Below are 20762 nucleotides of genomic sequence, written 5' to 3' on the forward strand. Positions count from 1 at the left end.
GCTGGAGGCCGCACGGCGCCGGTCGCCGCCACCCACCCCCCTCCCCCGCAGCCAGCCAACCGGGACCGGCTGGCCGCCGCTCGGAAACCGCCCCCGCTTCGCGGGTTCCAGCTTTAAGGCCGGAGAAAAAGGAGGGACGAAGTGCCACCGCCACCTCGCCCGGACGCGCGCCGTCCCACCACCAAGCTCTCCGGCAGGTCGAGAAACCGGGGCAGGCCAGACACCGCGGGCCGCCACGAATGGCTCGTGCCGGGCAAAGGAGGACGAGGCGCCGCCGCCAACGCCCGTGCCACACCATCGGACCCTCGCGGGCCGGGGAAAGCCGCGGCAGGCAGGCAGGCTCGACTCCCCCTTTTCCCCAGCCGCTTAGCGTTCGAGTGCCGGCAACCGCTGCCGGCCCTTGCCCCGTCCCCGCAGAAGACTGCTTCGGCACACCTCGCGCCGGTCGGCAACGGCCACCGGAGCCCGCCGCCGAGCTCCGGTTCTCCACACCCCCTCGGACCCACCGGGCTGCCTCGCAGGTCTAAGCGCCGGGGGCTGGCCGTGCCTAAGCGGGCAAGAAGCCGAGCCGAACCGCCCCAACTTCCCACCAGCCGAGGCCCGGGCGTTGCAACCGCTCGCTAGCGCCGCTCCGGAGACGAGTCACCGCTCGCTCCTATAGTACGTACCGACACTTCCCCGCCCGGAAAAACCTCCAAGAGCCTCGCCTCCGCCCACCGGCCAGGCGAGTCAATCACGCCGACCTTTACCATGACGTAACTGGAGGCAGCGAAAAACAGCGACCCCTACGAAAGCTCCGACGTAGTGGCGTGGACGGCAGGTCTACCCCTGCGCCCCGCGAACGCGACCAAGTCCCGCCGGAGCCCGGTAGACCTGACCCTCCTTTTCACCGGGCGCTCCGGCGGCCGCCACGGTCCCCGGAGCCGGGTAGACGTGGCAGCCGCCACCACGGAGCCGGGTAGACGTGGCAGCCGCCGCCGCCCCCCCCCACACGGATCCGGGTAGACGTGGCAGCCGCCGCCGGCCCCCCCCCACGGATCCGGGTAGACGTGGCAGCCGCCGCCACCCCCCCCACGGAGCCGGGTAGACGTGGCAGCCGCCCCCACGGAGCCGGGCAGACGTGGCAGCCGCTCCCCCGGAGCCGGGCAGACGTGGCAGCCGCTCCCCCGGAGCCGGGCAGACCCGACCGTCCTTTCCACGGGACGCTCCGGCAGCGACACGCCGTGGTCGCCGCGCACCGCCAGCGGCCGCCACGCTGCCCGGAGCCATGTAGACGTGGCAGCCGCCTGTTCCGGCGCCGGGTGGGCCCGGCAGCCAGCCCCGGAGCCGGCTGGACGCGGGTGGCTCCCCCGCTCCTCGCGTAGCCAGGTAGACGTGCCGCATGCTCAGTGCTCCGCAGGCAGGGGTACCGCGTGGCCGGCTCCTCGCGGCCGCGGGGTGTTGGGTCTGGGCGGGGGCGGGGGGGTGGTCGGTGGGGGCGAGGGGAGGGGTGCGCGGGCCGGCGGGGGTAATTTCTGATCATCTTCTTTCCCTTTTCGCCTCTTCTTCCCCCACGAGTCTTACGTGACTCTGCGACGCGGGCCACCCTGGTCACGCGGCGGTGGGGGCCGGGGGGAGGCGGCTCGGGGTCTTTTTTCTTTTTTTTCGCCCCGTTTCCGGGATTTAAGCGCTTCTTATAAAGGGAGCTAGTTTAGACGTGCCGTTTCACTCGAGAGGTTTTTACCTTTATCGGCTTCGGCAGGAAAAAAGTCGACGAAAGAGGACTGAAAATTACTGAAACGTTCCTTTTCTTTAAGCGCGCACGCTCACCCCCACCCCCCCACTCCCCCCTCCTCACCCCCCCACCCCCGCCCCCCCGCCCACTGTGAGACGGTGGCTGCCGTGCGCTCACGGGCTTCACGGTCCCGGCCAGCCCCTCCGCTCGCTCCGTTCCTCTCCCCCCAACCCTTACCCCCACCCCCAGCACACCCTCGGGCTGGCGGGGGACCGGTTAGAGGCAGCAGCTTGTGTTCACGAGCCTCATGGCTACATTCTCAGATGTAGCACTTTAGTTATACAGTTCATCTGCAAGTGAAAATCCCTAAAACTCAGTGTACAAATTTTGGCACAGGGTTAGAGCCTGGTGCCTTTGCGGTTCAAATTCCTGTCATTTTTCTAAATTTGTTCCTGCAGCTCATTTTTGGATCTGGGTGACTTCAGGGCTGGATGCTGCTTTACTTTCCAAAGGGTGACCCCTTTCTTTAGTACAGCAGCTCTTTGAATTCCCATTCATAAAAGGGGCAGCATTTTTTTTCAGGTTTGAAAACACTGTCATTCTGCTGCTGAACTATAAATAAGTAACAGAAGGAAATACTGGCCTGGTAATGGTCTAGATCTTGATTTGCCACTTGGGGCAAATACTGCGTGTAACTGCACATTTCAAAATAGCCCTTGCAGTATCAAAATTATTCTGTAGTGTTTTTTTCTTTCTTATTTTCAGTGTAACTGATTTTTCCTGATTTGGATACTGTGAGCCATTACTCCAACCCTAGGTCATTGTATCTCATCACTTCATAAGCTGTTAGGATAGCTTAATGCAGATATTCATGACCTTGAGGTCTGTGCCTGTGAAGAATACAGCCTCTGTTTCCTGTGGAATGCTAGACCATCAACCTAAAATTGAAAACATTTTGCATGTGGGTCAAAATCCAACATCTGTAATTCTGTCCCTGATTGGTTCAAATTCCATTTTGGACATGAATGCCTCTCACCGTGAGTGTGAGTGAGTTGGACTGGTGCCGTGACCATATCAGTTAATGCAATGCATTGATGTAAACCACCTTTATAGTATTGGATCTAATTCAGATGTTTTTCATATTTCTTGAAAACAGGTAGATTTCTCTTTATTTACTAGCACGTGTATAGACAGCAATCACGTGTCCATCAATAAAATTAACATTCTTTTAGCCTCGTGTGTTCCCTGGCATGTCCGTATTACATTTCTGAGTAGCATCTTACCATAAGCCAACAGAGTTGTCTCAAAACAAAACAATCCCCAACCAAAAAAAAGGAAAAATCCTGGAGTGGGAAGGAAGACTTTGTTAGTTAGACATAATTAAAGTAAATGAAACACAAAGTAAAGCCATCCCCTTCTCATTTGCTCTGAGTGTACCAGCTTTGGGCTGTGGGCAGCCATAGGGAGAGTGGAAGCCCTGCCTCTCTCTCAACAAGCCCTCTCTCTCTCCCCCTAGAAAAGCACTGCAGCCTCAGGTGCTTCTGGTGTTGGAGGCACAATTAGCTTTCTTCTTAAAGTCAAGCCAGGTCTTGCTCTTAAGTGTGGGGTTTGTGTTTTGGCTTCTGTTTTGTTTTTGAAGACAACTATTCCTGTATCTTTCAAAGCAGAACGTGGGTCATGGTGTGGTAGGAATAAATCTCTGAAAGCTTGCCAATTACTGTTGAAGAGTAAAGCAGCAAATCAAAAAAACTTCTCCTTTGAATATTTCTTCACTGTCTTGCTCCTATGTTAGCTCTCAAATTAGGCTGTTCCCTGCAGGCCGTATAGTAACTGCTTCCTGAAAAAATACAAGAACCAATTAATCGTTTATAAACTCTTATGATTCACGTACTGGTCAATAATAGACTGTTTAATGCCAGACTCCAGTAGAGAGCTTTCCTAATTCCTTGTTTGCTTCTAGAAAACCACAGGATGAGAGTGGTTGTGCCTGCAGTGAGAGAACATAGGCCTGTTTTTGCACGTGTGAGAGAGAGTGGCCTATGGAGCATGCAGCTTCAAGGTACTCGACCAGGCTTCCTTTTTCCCGGCACTAGGTACAAAATGTTCTGAAAAGAAGGGAAGTTGAATCTTCTGGTAAGACTTGCAGTGGAAAGAAGGCCTCTTTTTCCAGCTCTGGGTCTTCCTCTCCAAAGGCGTGAGGAATCCCCTTCTGCATGTAGATATTTATTCCCCTTCACCTGCTACAACTGCTCCCTTGAATTCTTCCACCATGTTAGGTTGTAAAGCACAAGAGCTTTTCCAAGGAAGGATTTTAATCTCTCTTCTGATCAATGGAGTGACCTCTTGAAGAGACCTCTTCCACTGACACTGTGAAAATTCATTCTAGGTTTTTGAACAACTGAAGACATAATAAGCAGTGATTCATGTGTGTTTCTGACAATGTTTTCCTAGTATAAGCTTAACTGCGGCTTGTGGCATAATATGATTCAATAGGCTGGAACAAGATGAGAGTTGTACTTTTTCCTTGTGGAAAAACCACCCTTCAGCCTGAGTTCTCAGGAGACACTGCTGAGTGTATTTCAATAGCACTGAAGTTGAGCAGTTCTGTGGCAATGTTACAAAGCCCTTCAAAATTCAAGGGACAGCTGCAATTATAAATGTAAAATTTTCTTTTTTCCAGGTCACAGACATTAAATATGTTCATTGATCTCTGTAAGCTTGCATGCATATTTTTATATATTTCAATACTACTGGAAATTTTTCAGTTTTTTACTCTTTTTAATGACAGTTGACAGATTTTTTGTACTTTTTATGAAACCAAGATGTTTCTGTTGAGCCCATCTATTGAATATTTGTGTGTTTTAATGGCACAAGCCTCTGGCTGAGTATTCATGCCATTTAACATTACTCACTGAAGGTATGTGTGTGAGGTATGAATTCAACCTTTGCCTGTGGGTGGTGAATAGAAGTTTCTCCAGTGACTGATTGAAAGCACCGAATTAAGCTCTCACTCTGCACTGCGCTTTGGAGGAGGAGCGAGTTTGCGCCCCTTCTCTGAGTGGATGGTGAGCCGAGGGATATTTTGCCCTTAGGGAACCTGAATTAAGCCAAAGAATGTTGACTGAGTTCAAAACACTGCTCAAGCCTTTGGAACATCCTGGGTATATTCACTTAGGCAAATAAGTGTTTTAGTCAAGCAGCCCTTGCACTGGGTAAAATGAGAGGATGAAAGGCTTTTGCTGCTTAAAAGACTCATGGAAATGTCATTTGAAGTGTGGGTCTTACAATGAGCTCTGTCTGCATCTCTTTTCTTAACAGGACAGAAATTTTGAGCCTGTGCCAGCACTGAAAAGAGCACAGGCGTTCCAAGGAGTGTCATGGTGGAGGTGAAAGATCCCAACACAAAGGGTGCTATGCCGACCAGCACTGGAAACTATGCAATGCCAACTCTTACTACATAAGTATGAAATTAATGGGACTGACCCAAAAGTGAATGGGAGAAACCTCGCGTAGATGTCTGAGTGGCAACGCAAGTACAACCGAACTGGCCAGCATCTGTAGTTATGGAACAGAAGCATTGTCGTTGTACCTTAACCTTAAAACCTGTGATATTTTCTAATATTGCAGTAGGGTGGTCATCCTGTTCATGCCCCTGGAAGTTGGTTAAACTTGTGCTGTGCTAAGGACCTGTATTTCTGCAAAGCATTTCAGTGGTGTTTGCAGTGGAGTAGTTCTTTTTGAAATGTTGTTTTGGTTCTGTTTCATGTTGCAAAGGCTCTTTGTAATATTTAACTAATTGCTGTTGGACTAAGACTTAAGTATAGTCTGAACAGGAAAGGACTCCTCTCGTGTAAAGGGAAAAAGCAGAGAAACTTTTCTCCCTGTTTACATATGTGGTTAAATCCTCTTTACATGTGGAAGCCTCAGTATGAGAAGAGTGCCTAACTGCGCAGGTGATTACAGTATTAGATATCAAAGGCATTTAGTTTGTCCACAGCCCTTTCTCTCATAAAAAATTATAGAGCCATCTCTGGTGCCTTCCTGTGGTCTGCAGCAACCGTTATCTGGGCATTTAATCCACACTCTTCTCCACAGGAGAGCTGGTTAAAAGCTTCAGAGCTGTGCTCTTTGTGGCTGGGATAGAGTTACTTCTCTTCACTGTAGCTGGGGTAGTGCCGATGTCACGCTGATGCTTTAGTTGTTGTTAAGTAGAGGCTCAGTGTTGCTAAGTAGTGCCTGTACTAGTCAGGGACCTTTCCAGCTTCCCTTGCTCTGCTGAGTGGGCAAGAAGGGGGGAGGGGAGGGGCCACAACTAGGTCAGCTGACCCAACCTGGCCAATGGGATATTCCATATCATAATGTTATGACCAGTATATTAACTGGAGGAGTTGGCTCAGGGACTGCATAGAAAGGAAGGCAGCCTGCAGGTCAAGAGAGGTTATCCTCCACCTCTATTCTGCCCTAGTAAGACTGCACCTGGAGTGCTGTGTCCAGTTTTGGGTCCCCCAGTTGAAGAAGGACAGGGAACTGCATGAGCAAGTCCAGCGCAGAGCTACCAAGATGATCAGGGGACTGGAACATCTCCCTGATGAGGAAAGGATGAGAGACCTGGGTTTGTTCAGCCTGGAGAAAAGAACCCTGAGGGGGGATGTCATCAATACTTATAAATACCTAGAGGGTGGGTGTCAGGATGATGGGACTAGACTCTCTTCAGTGGTGCCCAACGACAGGCCAAGGGGCCACGGGCACAAGCTGGAACACAGGAAGTTCCAGCTAAACATGAGAAAAAAAACCTTCCCTGTGCGAGTGGCAGAGCAGTGGCACAGGCTGCCCAGAGAGGCTGTGGCATCTCCTTCTCTGGAAATATTTAAAACCAGCCTGGATGCGGTCCTGTGCCCCCTGCTCTGGGTGTCCCTGCTCAAGCAGGGGGTTGGACAGGATGATCTCCACAGGGCCCTTCCAACCCCTGCCATTCTGGGATTCTGTGACTGGTGGCATCGGTTGGAGGGTGGTGAGTGGTTGCACCATTTGTTGTTTGTTTTGGTTGATTATTTCCCCTCCTCTCCTTCCCCGGTTTCACTTCTCTCTCTCTCTCATTATTTCCTTTTATTTATATTATTATAGTTGCTGTTATTATTATTGTTTTATTTTAATTATCAATCTGCTCTTATCTCAACCCATGAGTTCTCTCACTTTTCCCCTTCTGATTCTCTGTCCCATCCCACCAGTGGGGCAGTGAGCGAGCGGCCATGTGGGGCTGAGTTGTCCGATGGGGCTGAACCACAACAGTCTCTTTTGGTGCCCAACATGAGGCCCAAAGGGTTTGAGATGATCACAGTTGCTGGTCACAGCATTGCCTCATCTGTTCTCAGTATTAGTAGAGAATATTCTCCAGTTGTCCTGGTTTCAGCTGGGATAGAGTTAGACTTCGTAGTAGTAGCTAGTATGGGACTATGTTGTGAATTTTTGCTGGAAACAGTGGTGATAATGTGGAGATGTTTTGGCTGTTGCTAAGTAGCGCTTACACTGGTCAAGGACTTTTTCAGCTCCCCATGCTCTGCCTGGTGCACAAGAAGCTGGGAGGGGACACGGCTGGGACAGCTGACCCAAACTGACCAATGGGATATTCCATACCATATGACGTCATGCTCAGTGTATAAAGCTGGGGAAGAAGAAGGAAGGGGGCGAGGTTTGGAGTGATGGCGTTTGTCTTCCCAACTAACCGTTATGCATGATGGAGCCCTGCTTTCCTGGAGACACCTGAGCACCTGCCTGCCCATGGGAAGTGGTGAATGAATTCCTTGTTTTGCTTTGCTGCCGTGCGCAGCTTTTGCTTTACCTGTTAAACTGTCTTTATCTCAAACCATGAGTTGCCTCACTTTTACTCTTCCAATTCTCTCCCCCGTCCCACCAGGGGGGAGTGAGCGAGCGGCTGCGCAGTGCTTGGTTGCTGACTGGGGCTAAACCATGACACCGATCTACACCATGCTCTCATTTTTGCAGTACCTGTTAAAGACTGGTGTTGGTTTGTGTAGGCTGCCGTGCTCTGCAGTGATTCACGATGTTTTGGCTAGGAGATTTGTTATTCAAACACTGGCCTTCAACTTTATCTGATATGTGGGTTTTGTATTGAAGCCATTACTGTACCTCGGTTATCACCTCATGGAGACAATTAGCAGTTATACCTCCTCCTCTGAGAGATTTTTTATGGAGGAAATTGAGAATGGCATCTTTGCTACCTTCTTCTATATTGCCTCCCTCTTCATTACAACAACTTTTTTGTGTCTTGAAAATCCTTGGATAGTTAAGACATACTTGTTGGTAGTTCTTGGGCATATTCTTTTCGTTTTGTCTAAAGTTAGTATGCAATTTAAGAATGTCATGCAGAGATCTGCCCCAAGGCCCAATAGTTATGAGTGGCAGGGTCAGGGACACCTCTGCTCTCCCAACTTCATCAGGGATGATCAGTAGGTGCTATGGCAGAAGTAGGCCCCTAGCTGTGCATCAGTTGACCAGAGTGAGTCAGAGAGTGTCAGTTGGCTGGAGTGAGTCAGCCGGACTGAGTCAGCCAGCATCACCTGTCTGGACACAGTTGGCTGGTGTCAGTCAATGTCAGCATCTGTCATCCGGAGTCTGTCAGTCGGAGTCAGTCAGAACTTAATTCTGTCGGCACCGCTGACCCCCATTTGGGATGTGTGGCTGAAGGCGGTGGTTCCACTGCCGCCTTAGGCCCATCAGTCAGGATGATTGTGTCAGCCTCGGCTGGCAGCTGTCACCTGCGTTTGGGCACATGGTGCCATGTCCTGCTCTGCTGAGGGTGGCTCCTCATTCCCTGCCTGCTTCAGCTCGTTTTCCTGCATCCACATGCCTGGGGTTTGCTGGTTTAAGGCAGTGAAATGAACTTAATCAAGCTTCCCTCAACTTTGTGTGGTGTGGTGGTGTTTTACTGGGGTGGGGGAGAGAATACTTCAGTTGGTCGGAGCGAGTCCCCAAAAGCCTGGGCCTGTCGCGTGTGCTGCCAACGTTTCTGCAGCTCCCCTCGTCGGGCGGCTGTTTGCAAGGAGTGTGTTTGAGCACTGGGGGCTCAGCAGGCGCCGGGCCCTGGCCCTGGGCAGCCTGCTCTGGGTGACCCTGTGTGCGCAGGGGCTGGACCAGCTGCCTCCAGGGATTCCGGAAGGCCTTTCTCTCCCTTGTGACTCCGTGACTCTGGAACCGGTGCTGCGAGGGGCCAGCGCTGTGGGAGCGCTGGGAACGTTGTCTTCCCTGGGCTGTGCCTCTGTCGGGACGGCTGCGTGTGCGCTCTGCCCTGAGACACTCGGCGCCTGCGCCCGTCTGTCCAGGTACGCCAAGCAGCGTGCAACAGAGCACACTTTCAGGAGTGACTTGAGGAGCTTTTGCTAGCTTGGCCGCGTTAGAGAGGGACTGCAGCTCCTGCATGCAAGAGTAGTCGTGTTGGAGAATAACCATAAGAGGTAGCTGGGTAAAGTGGCTCTAATATCAAATGCTGATGTGTCTTGGTTTTGATTGTTTTTCATTTAAAGGGAAATGAAATCTATGGTCTGCATCAGATACGGGATTGGGGCTGTTGAGATAGAGAGTTGAGGTTCTTCCTTCTTCTTACCTTCTCCTGTAGATCCTTGCTTCTCGGAGAGCTTGTGGAGCATCACACAAACTTTGCAAGGCAATCTGTAAACTGCACTTGAGCGCAATAAGCCTGACTGACTGTAGAATTCTGATACAGACCCTCTCTGTTATGCTAGTGGCCTTTTAGAAGAAAACTTAGCTTTTGGATTGAATGTAGGATTTTCGCCTAAAAGATCAGCGAGAGGTTTTCTGCCTACAAGTGGAAAAGAAATGACCCAGTGGTACTCACAAGATCACCTGCTAACTCACTCACTAAATCCTCTTTCTGGAGCATATAGTAAAATATGCAGGAGTAAAATACGGCAAAGCACAAGTTCACTGACCGTGGCTACTAAGGTGCTGAAAGTGTCTTTTCCATCCAGTGCTTGTGAGCTGCTTCCTGTTTTTCTGGGGAAAAAGTCACTGAGCCAGTCATTAATACTAATTCAGAAAGCTCTATAGCTGTCATCTTTACCCGCTATTCAGCAAGTCGATGCTGTTTTCCTCAAAAGAACTTGTTGTACTTGCAAGCTAATAACAAGATCAGTATATATATGGTTCATAATTTGTTCTAGGTTTTATCTCCCTGGTTCTCTATTGCCAAGGCAGATGCCTAGAAAAAAAAAATGTTTGAGATGCCTGTCGGCTCACTCGGGGAACCTGGGCGCGCCTGCTGCGCTGGCAGTTTCACATGCTTTTGTACGCTGTTAATAACGGCAGCATGACTAGCTTTAAAGTCACCTGAAGGGTCCAGATGTCGGAGGGTTCCTTACCTGATGGTTCTTGCCAGTGGCACTGGTCGGAGAAGCACATAATTGACCAGAGTTTGGTAAGTCTGTCTTCATCTGTTAGGGACTTCTCTTGAAGGAAAGGGGCAGCGACTGTGATTTTCCAGTTGGTTCCATGCTCTCTTGGGGGTTTCCTTTAGCCAGCTTTCCCTGCTCTTCCAGGGAGAGGTGGCCTGGCCTGGCTGGCGTGTGGCCCTCAGCTGGAGGTCGTGAGCGCTGTGACGGGAGAGCGGCTCTCTGCACACCGTTTCAGTGGAGCCCGTGAGCAGCCTCCCACCATCCGCGTGGTGAAGGAGGTTTCCTGGCAGACGGGAACGGGGCTGCTGGTTGGCTTGAGAGAAGCAGAGGGAAGTGTCCTCTGCCTGTACGACCCTGGAACATCGAGCGTGGTTACAGCAGTTGTTCTGCCCGGAAGCGTAGGTGCTTTTTAATGGGGGAAACGCTGTCAGGTGCTGCATAACGCTGTTTCAGGAGCAGCTTTGGAGCGTCTCTTTGTTAGGAAGTCTATTTTCTCTATTGTGTCACCACACTGTCGCTGCAGAGTGTCCAGTCGAGAGCACCTTGGTGTGAAATGGTGGGATTAACGGTACCATTATCTTTTCATTTTGCTCGTAGTAAAACAATTCTGGTTTTATGGTAGAGCATGTAGTTACCTAATTCTCCACTTCCACAAAAAGGCCTTGAAAACACTTCTTCTTTTGGCCAGAGTGAAAAAGAACCCCTCCCCACCCGCCACTCCCCCCTTTAAAGTGCCTGTAACATACATGTCCTGAATGGTTCCTTTCTGTCAGAAATACTGTCTTTAATGTATCTCAGACTTCCATGGTTGTGCTGTAAATTACTTAGGCACATTCCCATGGTTCTCAGACTAGCAAGCAGGTGACTTTAGAACAGAACACATTTTTCTGTTGACCAAGGATAGGAAAAAAGAGCCTTTAGTGAGTTATCTGACAGGTGGTTAACAGATTGACTTTCAGCCTCAACTCCTTGATTCTCTGTGTATTGAACATTGTGTTTGTGCAGGTGGGATACTCTGGTGTAATGTTACTAACTTTCCCTGTCTTCTCTTAACCATAAACTCAAATTATGTCCTGTCCCCTCGGCTCCTGATCTGAACATAGGCAAGAGTCAGCGTAAGTTAAGGGAACATCAAGATTCACTCTATTTTGACCACCTTAGAATCTGCAACAAATAAATACTTCCTTATTACTCAGCTTTCCAGAACGTGATTTGGTTTGACTTGCCAGAATCCAGGCGGGGTTTTGTTTGTCTGTAGCGCTACAGTGTGATTCCTGGCAGTGAGCGTTTGTGTGGTGGTGAATCCTAAAAAGCTGAGCTGGGTTGCTGCTCCACTGTGTTTGCCTGATAAATCTCAGAGTTTGAGGTGGAAAGGCAAGCTGTGTCCTGGCATATAATCTGTAAGTAAATTATGTTGTGAAAAATGACACAGTTTTATAAATTTTATTTCTTAAATCTAAGTAAGCTGGGAATAGGAAAAGGGAAGGTTCAGAAGGATTGTGTCACAGCTTGAATTTGTGTCTACTGAAGTGATTTGAAATTAAACATAGTTGTAACTCTCCATTGTCTCAGGGAGTTTTCCTACACCACAAAGAAGTGTTTCACTTTTGAATGTGAAGAATATGAAGACGCCTGGGGGGGGGGGAAATTTGGGTGTTGTGTGATAAAGGTTATGAATGTTGGAATCAAGCCAAAGCGTCTCTGAATTTTTGCTGTTGAGCCCTGACAAATTCTCCTGGGTACAAGCATGCTTGGTCTGTTGCTTTCATTTTGCTTCCTAACATTTTGCTATTATTGGATGAGTGAGATCAGCACCGACAGGGCACAGGTATTGCTCGTTGGGCTGTGAGCTTCCCAGCTGTGAGTGGGAGTAATGGTAAGCGAAAAAAAGTAGATAAATCTGGCACTTGGCCACTGCCCGTATGTTTTGAATTTATTCTCTAACTCCTCCTTCCACATTTACACATTACATAACATGGGGTTTTAATCTGCCTGAATGTTTCTCTGATTTTCACACTGATTCTTTTTAGAAGTAAAATGCAGTTCTAGTCTTCCCATCACCCTCTGCAGTTTTTGTCGCTATTGTTTTAAGGCTTTAATGAGCATCTTATTTTCAGGACTATTTTCCATGTGGGTCCGTCTTCTGTGAGCAACTAAGTTTTACAGGTTAACACTAACTTAGAGTGACTCTGGTGCAAGGTGACAAGCCATTGGTGGATTTATAGTGACTGTCTGACTGCCTTTTAATGTACGAGTAGATGTGTGGTCATTCAGAGAGTAAAGGACTGGGACTAATAAAACTAACTCACAATCTTAAAAAATATTTGGGGGGCAGGATTTGGAGGGAAGGTTGGTTGGTTCTGGTTCGGTGATTTCTTGTTGTGTGTGGTTTTTCTGTTGTTTGTTTGAGTATTTTGGGGGTTTGGTTTTGAGTTTGGTTTTTTTTTTGTGGGAACATATCCAGTTGCCCTCTGGATAAGCATGTGAAATGCAGCAGGAAACTGAAATTGAATTGGATTAATATAGAATCATAGTATCATCATAGAATCATTAATGTTGGAAAAGACTTCTAGGATCATCAAGTCCAACCATCAACCCAGCACCCCCAGGCCTCCTAAACCATGTCCCCAAGTGGCACATCTACGTCTTTTCAATACCTCCAGGGATGGTGACACCCCCACCTCTCTGGGCAGCCTGTGCCAATGCCTGACCACTCTTTCAGTGAAGAAATTTTTCCTAATATCAAACCTAAACCTCCCCTGATGCAGCTTGAGGCCATTTCCTCTCATCCTGTCACTACTGATGTGAGAAACGAGACCGACCCCCCCCTCACTCCAGCCCCTCTCAGGCAGCTGCAGAGAGCGAGAAGGGCTCCCCTCAGCCCCCTCTTCTCCAGGCTAAGCCCCACAAGCTCCCCCAGCTGCCCCCCAGCACACTTGTGCTCCAGACCCTGCCCCAGCCCTGCTGCCCTTCTCTGGACACGCTCCAGCCCCTCAAGGCCCTTCTTGTCCCGAGGGGCCCAAACCTGAGCCCAGCATTCGAGGTGGGGCCTCCCCAGGGCCGAGCACAGGGGCCCCATCCCTGCCCGGCCCCTGCTGGCCACCCCAGTGCTGACACAAGCCCGGGGGCTGGTGGCCTCCTTGGCCACCTGGGCACTGCTGGCTCATGCCCAGCCGGCTGTCAGCCAGCACCCCCAGGGCCTTCTCCGCCGGGCACGTCCCAGCCCCTCTGCCCCAGGCCTGCGGCGCTGCCTGGGGTTGGTGTGACCCAAGGGCAGGAGCCGGCAGTTGCCCTTGTTAGACCTCACACAATTGGCCTCAGCCCATCGATCCAGCCTGTCCAGGTCCCTCTGCAGAGCCTTCCTGCCCTCCAGCAGATCGACACTCCTGCCCAACTTGGTGTCATGTGCGAACTTGGTGAGGGTGCACTGGATCCCTCATCCAGATCATTGATAAAGATATTAAAGACTGGCCCCAACACTGAGCCCTGGGGAACACTGCTCGTGACCAGCTGCCAACTGGGTTTAGCTTTGTTCACCACAACTCTGGGCTCAGCCATCCAGCCTGTTTGTTCCCCAGCAAAGTGTCCACCTGTCCAAGCCACGAGCCACCAGCTTCTCCAGGAGGATGCTGCGGGAGACAGTGTCAAAGGCTTTGCTAAAGTCCTGTTAGACACATCTGCAGCCTTTCCCTCACCCACCAGGTGGGTCACCCTGTCATAGAAGGAGATCGTGCTGGTCAGGCGGGACCTGCCTTTCCTGAAGCAGTCCTGGCTGGGCCTGATCCCCTCGTTGTCCTGCACTTGCCTGGTGAGCTCACTCAAGGTGAACCACTCCATGACCTTCCCTGGTACCAAGGTCAGGCTGACGGGCCTGTAGTTCCCTGGATCCTGCTTCCGACAGTTCTTGTAGATGGGTGTCACATCGGCAAGCCTCTAACTGTCTGGGATGTCCCCTGTTAAACAGGACTGATGATAAATGATGGAGAGTGGCTTGGTGAGCTCCTCTCCATCATCTCCTTCAGCGCTCTCAGATGGATCCCATCTGGCCCCATAAACCTGTGAGTGTCCAGGTGGCTCAGCAGATCATAAACTCCTCCCCCCTGGATTATGGGGGGTTTATTCTCCTCTCCATCCCTGTCTTCCAGCTCAGGGGGCCGAATACCCTGGGGATAACTGGTCTGACTCTTAAAGACTGAGGCAAGGAAGGCATTTAGTACCTCAGTCTTTCCCTCATCCTCAGTGGCAGTGGTCCCCTCCATGTCCAATAGAGGATGGAGATTCTCTTTTTGTTGTTGATATATTTGTGAAAACATTTTTTCTTATCCCTTACAGCAGTGGCCACGTTGAGTTCTAGCTGGGCTTTTGCTTGCCTAATTTTCTCTCTGTAAGACCAAATGAGGTCTCTGTACTCTTCTTGTGTTACCTGCCCCTTCTTCCAAAAACGGTAGACTCTCCTTTTTTTCCTGAGTGTCAGCAGAAGCTCCCTGTTCAGCCAGGCCGGTTGTCTTCCCCACCGGCTCATCTTGTGGCACTTGGGGACAGCCTGCTCCTGCACCTGCAAGACTTCCTTCTTGAAGAAAGCCCAGCCTTCCTGGGGTCCTTTGCCCTTCAGGACTGCCTCCCAAGGGACTCTCCCAACCAGTGCCCTGGACAGGCCAAAGTCTGCCCTCCGGAAGTCTATGGTAGTGGTTCTGCTGACCCCTCTTCTTACTTCACCAAGAATTGAGAGCTCAAACATATCATGGTCACTAAGCCCAAGGCAGCCTCCGACCACCATATCTCCCACCAGCCCTTCTGTTTGTGAACAGCAGGTCAAACAAGGCACCTCCCCTGGTAGGTTCACTTACCAGCTGTGTGAGAAAGTTATCTTCCACACACTCCAGGAACTTCCTAGACTGTTTCCTCTCTGCTGCATCGTATTTCCAGCAGACATCTGGTAAATTGAAGTCCCCCACTAGAACAAGGGCAACCGATTGTGATACATCTGCCAGCTGCTTGTAGAACACTTCATCTACCTCTTCACCTTGGTTGGGTGGTCTATAACAGCCCCCCAGCAGGATAGCTGCCTTGTTAGCCTTCCCCCTCATCCTTACCCACAAGCACTCGACCTTATCATCAAAGTCGCTAAGCTCTACGCAGCTGAAGCACTCCCTAACATACAGAGCCACTCCACCGCCTCTCCTTCCTTGCTTATCCCTTCTGAAGAGCCTATAGCCATCCACCGCAGCACTCCAGTCGTGAGAGTCATCCTGCCATGTCTCTGTGATGGTGACTAAGTCATAGCTATCCCACTGCACAATGGCTTCCAGCTCCTCCTGTTTGTTGCCCCTGCTGCATCCATTGGCATAGATGCACTTGAGCTGGGCTATAGGTTTCACCCCTAACCCTGGCACGCCACCCCTAGGCTCCTCTCTGATGGGCCTGGCTACATCCTCCTCCCACTTTGAAGCAAGTTTAAAGCCTTCTCGATGAGCCCCGCCAACTCATGTGCAAGTATCCTTTTTCCCCTTTTGGACACCGATGGCACCGGCCTCTGAGCCACGTGTTAATCAGATGAGTTTTCCTCTTCCTTTCAGTATTGTTCTTCCTGGCGACTGATGGGATTGAGGAAAACGCTACCTGCGCTCCCAATCCTTCAACCAGTCGCCCCAGTGCCCTGAAGTCCCTTTTGATCAGTTTTGGACCTCTCTCCGCAACCTCATCACTGCTCACCTCTGTAACCAACAACAGGTAGTAATCAAAGGACTGTAGCAGACCAGGGAGTTTCCTAGTAACATCCCTAACCCAGGCCCCAGGGAGGGAGCAGGCTTCCCTGTGGGATGGGTCTGGCCGGCATATTGGGCCCTCTGTCCCCCTCCGAAGGGAATCGCCTACAACAGTTACCCTCTTTTTCTTCTTAACAGAGGCAGCCATAATGTGTGGGGCTGACCAACCCTCCCTAGGAACCCCCCATCTGGACCTTCACCTACATCCTCTTTTGCCCGGCCCTCAAGTGCCAGAGCCCTGTATTTGTTGTGTAAGGGCAGCTGGGAATGCGAGGGAGGCCGGGAGGGGATTCGCCTGCTGCCCCAACAAGGACCTGTTTCCATTCCCCCCCATCTTTTAGGTTCCCTCCTTCTGCCTGGTGACAAGAGGGTAGGGGGTCCTCTGCTTCTTGAGGAGCTTCTTGTGGAGCCTCCATCCGCTGCCTTGACCCTGGGGATGGTAGGGTTCAGCTCCACCAATCTATCTCCCTCTCACAGTCCCTGATGCTCCTTAACCTTTCCACTCCCTCCCTCAGCTCTGCCACCAGGCAGAGCAGATCATCCCCCTGGTCACACCGCAAGCAGCTACTGTCTCTTCTGCCCCTCGCTGTGAGTGCCAGGCTCAGGCGCTCCCTGCAGCCAGAGACCTGGACAGCTGTGGGAGGGGTAGGGGGCTCTGTCTGCGTCTCCATATGCCTTCTCACAGTGGTTCTCAAGTGAGTGGAGACCATGGCTGGGGCCTCTCCTGGAGGGGGACGGTGACCACTAGCTGAGTTACTCGTTAGGGCCAGGACGGGGACTGCACCCTGCCCGCACGCCCTGCCTGCACCAGCTGCCGCGCCAACTGCCGCACCCTGCCCTGGCTGACGCGCCCCACCCTGGCTGACGTGCGACGCCCTAGTCTACGCGCCACGCCCTGTTCACCCATCCTGGTCACGGCACTCCTGGTCGCTCACGCTCCCTAGAGGCCATTTAAATCTCCTGCGGTTGCTCATGGCAATGCCCAGCCCGCGTCAGCCTCCCTCATGAGAGCTGCCGGGACCCAGGTGGCCGCTCTGCGCTTCCTCGGGCTTCCCTGGCTCTGGGAACCCCCCTGTCTGCCCCAATCTAGCGCCCAGATGTGGAACTTACCATTGCTGCTGCTGTGTTTGTCGCCGATTAAATTCTTGTCAAATCAAATCTGAACTGGAAACATTAATGATATTGAATTGGTTTATAATGGTTGCATGTTTCAGAGCTTTGGAACGGCATTTCACCAATTTTCCTGGTTTGTGTGTGGCAGAAGGGCAGCATTCAGAGTCAGGGAGCTGAGACAGGTTCTCTTTGTTCACTCCCAGAATGATTTGGCAGCAGTCTAGGAGAATATGCAAAGCCAGTGCCGAGCGCCGTGGGAAAATAGGTAGTTTCAGGAGTTTCTGCATTGAAAACTGAAGCGTTAAAATGGGAAACCTTTATGGAGGACCGTATGCAAAGATGGCAAAGGTTGATTTGGAGCCAGTTGTACAACAAATAAACCTTGAAAGAAAAAGAAGTTTGCAGCAACACTGGAACATTGGCTAATTCTGCAGCACAATATGTGCAGTATTTCTGCTTTCCTCGTAAGAGTCATCAAGACTTGGAGCAGCAAGAATTTGAATAATCAAAACACTTTCTGTAGTGCTTTGAGCAGCCAAGAAGACTGGAAACGTAATTTGATTTCCAGGAAATCTCTCCTAGATTCCTGTGGGTTAGAATCCGTGTAGCCAAAGGAAAGGCAAATTCTGTAGCAGGTTGCCAGGCAGGGCAGGCACAGCAAGTGCTCAATATGGGAGAGGAGAAAACCTTGGGGTTTAGTTCATTCTGTGCAATGAACTTGTTGTGATGAGTTAACTTCTTGCTTTAACTTCTCATTCATCAGGATGAGCGTCATCCTTGCTGGAGACAGAGAGCAGTTGCCAGAAATTCTATCTTAGGCTGACATGGCAAGACCCTTCCTAGAGGTCCGAGGCAGCTGGCTGCAGGGAGAGCCAAGCCTTCCCGTCTGCCTTCATCCGGACCAAGAGAAGGTAATTTTTAGGGGGGGAGGGAATAAAACGCACAAATAACCATTGCTTTGATTACAAAAGGCAGCCTTTCAACAAGGTTTAGTCTTGAGCTACATGCTTGGAGAGAGGGAGGAGAATCCATTTAAATTCTGTTAGTGTTTCGGAGGGAAAGGTGCACCTGACTAAAGCTTTGTTTGGCTCTTTTGCATATACAATGTGTAACATTTAAGAATCAATACATCATAAGCAATATTTGGAGAGTTTTCCTACTATGATAATCTTTGTTATGCAAATGTATATATTTACATGATGGTAAATGTGTTTACACAATTTAAGATGGCTGAAATTAAAACCCTGATTACCATCAAGCTATTGGTGTACGGATCTCAGTAGACCTGGCTGTGTGATCAAATAGTAATTTTTTCCCACTTCCTGCCCGGTTTCTGCCTCTTTTACTTAAACATAGGCAGAATTATAAGAAGCAGAAAAGAGGCCAGTAGTCGTCAGAGGATTTTCCTACCAGTGGTATGGCCAAATCAACCTGAATCCTGGTATATTTGGAGTTCAGGGGAATGAAGGTCAGTTACCTTCTCCTTTTAATTTTGGTTCTACAGTTACAGCACCACCAGCCACGACCCATCCTCTCCCTGACGCAGAGTTACACGATGCGTTTGTTAGGACGCCGCTTACCAAATGCGCACAAAAATGTTCCGGGTATAGTAGAACTGCAGAATGAACGTGTCAAAAACGTGTTGCTTCTCATGTATATGTAACTGTGTGTGTGCGTTTGTGCACTCCCTGTGTTTGCAAAGTGTTCTCTTTGCGTTGAGGTTTCTATCTGTTAAAGAAAAGGCCAGCTTAGGGACACACTCAGTGGAGAATCTGAAGCGGCCTCAGCATTGGAATCTAGATGAATTTTCTCCTGACATGAGAACTACATCACTTGTGTAACTTCCAATTGGATTCCTCTTGCATCAGGGGCAGTGATTTAGGAAATGAAGTACGAAATGCAAAGAAACAATTAAAAAAAGGGAAACCGCCTATCACTCGTTCATGGGCCTGAGACGTCACCCCAGCAGTGAGGGTCCCCCGGTGTTTCCTGTGCATTGAATGTTTTTATTACGGATCATCTCAGCTCTCTTGAACGCAGCGTGATTTTCTCATTTCTTTCTTTATGTTCATGTTGTAAACTGTGTATCTTCACAGATGGTGGGATTTGGAGGTTTGTCCTGTTCCTTCATGTTCTCCAGCACCGCCTGGCAACTGGCAGTCACCGCGCACAGCTTCTGCTTCATTCATGGCATCCAGCCCATTGCAATCAAATAGGCATGGCTCCACCTCACAAAAGAATTTGTCAGGAGCATCAGTGCTGAATTTACTGGGGAATCCTCGTGTGGTTAAGGTTTGTATTTAAATAGCAGTAGCAAAAATCCCCTGTACTAGTAAATGCACTAGTAAATTGTCATACTCTGTTTTTATTATCCCTTTTATTGCCTGTTATAAAGAGCTACTCAGCTCTAATGAGCGTCTCTCTCCATAATGAAGTTCTTACTAACAATGCGGAGTGGCCAGACAATTGACTTGTTCCATGCTGCAGGCCTAGTGAACACTGAAATATTTTAGTAGTGCATGCAAGTTGAAAAGGCAAGCATAAAAAAAAGAGAAATCTTGAGCTATCACCAATTTAGGGATGCAAAGCTCCCTCTTTTTGAAAAACCAGTAGTGAACTCAACGAACAGCTTTGAGGCGACTGTAAGCAGGGACTTACAAGACCCATATCATCTTAATGCTCCAAGGTCATGGAAACTCAATAAGCCGTCAAAAGTGTGATTAATTTTTACACTCAGCTTGAAAAGCAAAGATGTGCTAGGATGAGAACTAATTTTGGAACGCCTTGCTTAAACCTACACTTGTGAAACTGACAACGATCGGTATATGTTTGCTCTTGTTTTTAACTGCTTCGACAAAAAATATAAGCGTGTTACTGATGGTGAATTATTTTCCTGAAAAAGGAAAAGGTAACAGAAGATGATAAAGCACTACCTGGAGTTTCATCTGAGCATCCTCGTGGAGTGGTGGAGGGTGCATGGTCTGAAAGTAGAGTTAAAACAACTCTGTTGACTCTGAGCAATCCTGAGGCTGATGGTGCTGAAATAGAAGAGCCTTCAGAAAGCACACCTGGGGATGGTGTGGGGAAAGTGGATGTCAGCAAAGAAAATAGTAACTTCCCTGCCAGGTCAGAGCAAACTGCTTTGGAGTATCATGATGCAAAATCACCAGATGGTTTTGAAGATGACATCATCAGTAGGCAAGGAGCACAACGGTGGCAAGGGCAATTCCTGTGGCTCAGCACTAGATAGGGGCAGGCAAAGCAGTTCCTCATACCCGAGAGTCCCGAGGGTGAGCAGAGGGACCCGTCAGGAGCCGGCAGCCCTCGCGAGCGAGGCTGACGTGCAGCTGATGCAGCGTGGGGTGTTTCCAGAAGCAACAGTGGGAGATTTAAATGGCCCCTAGGGAGCACGAGTGACCAGGAGTGCGGCAAACAGGACGGGCAAACAGGGCGTGGCGCGTCAGAAGGGCGTGGTGCGGCAGTTTGCGCAGGCAGGGCAAGCAGGAGGGACGCCGCAGCCTGCTTGTAGGGCTACAGCTCAGGCAAGCGCTTTGGTCTCTGGCGAAATGGTGGGCACTTGCCTCAAGCTGAAACCACTGTTCATTCCATGAAAGCCCCTGAGATGTCAGACGCATCCACCCAGATGGGTCTGTAAGAAAGGACACACCAGTACAGGCCGTGGGTTGCAGCAAATGCCCAAACCCCTCTCCTGACGATAAGGTAAGTACCCGCACGAGGTGT

This window comes from Phalacrocorax aristotelis, chromosome 29 (genome assembly GCF_949628215.1).
Source record: "Phalacrocorax aristotelis chromosome 29, bGulAri2.1, whole genome shotgun sequence".
NCBI classification, from domain to species: domain Eukaryota; kingdom Metazoa; phylum Chordata; class Aves; order Suliformes; family Phalacrocoracidae; genus Phalacrocorax; species Phalacrocorax aristotelis.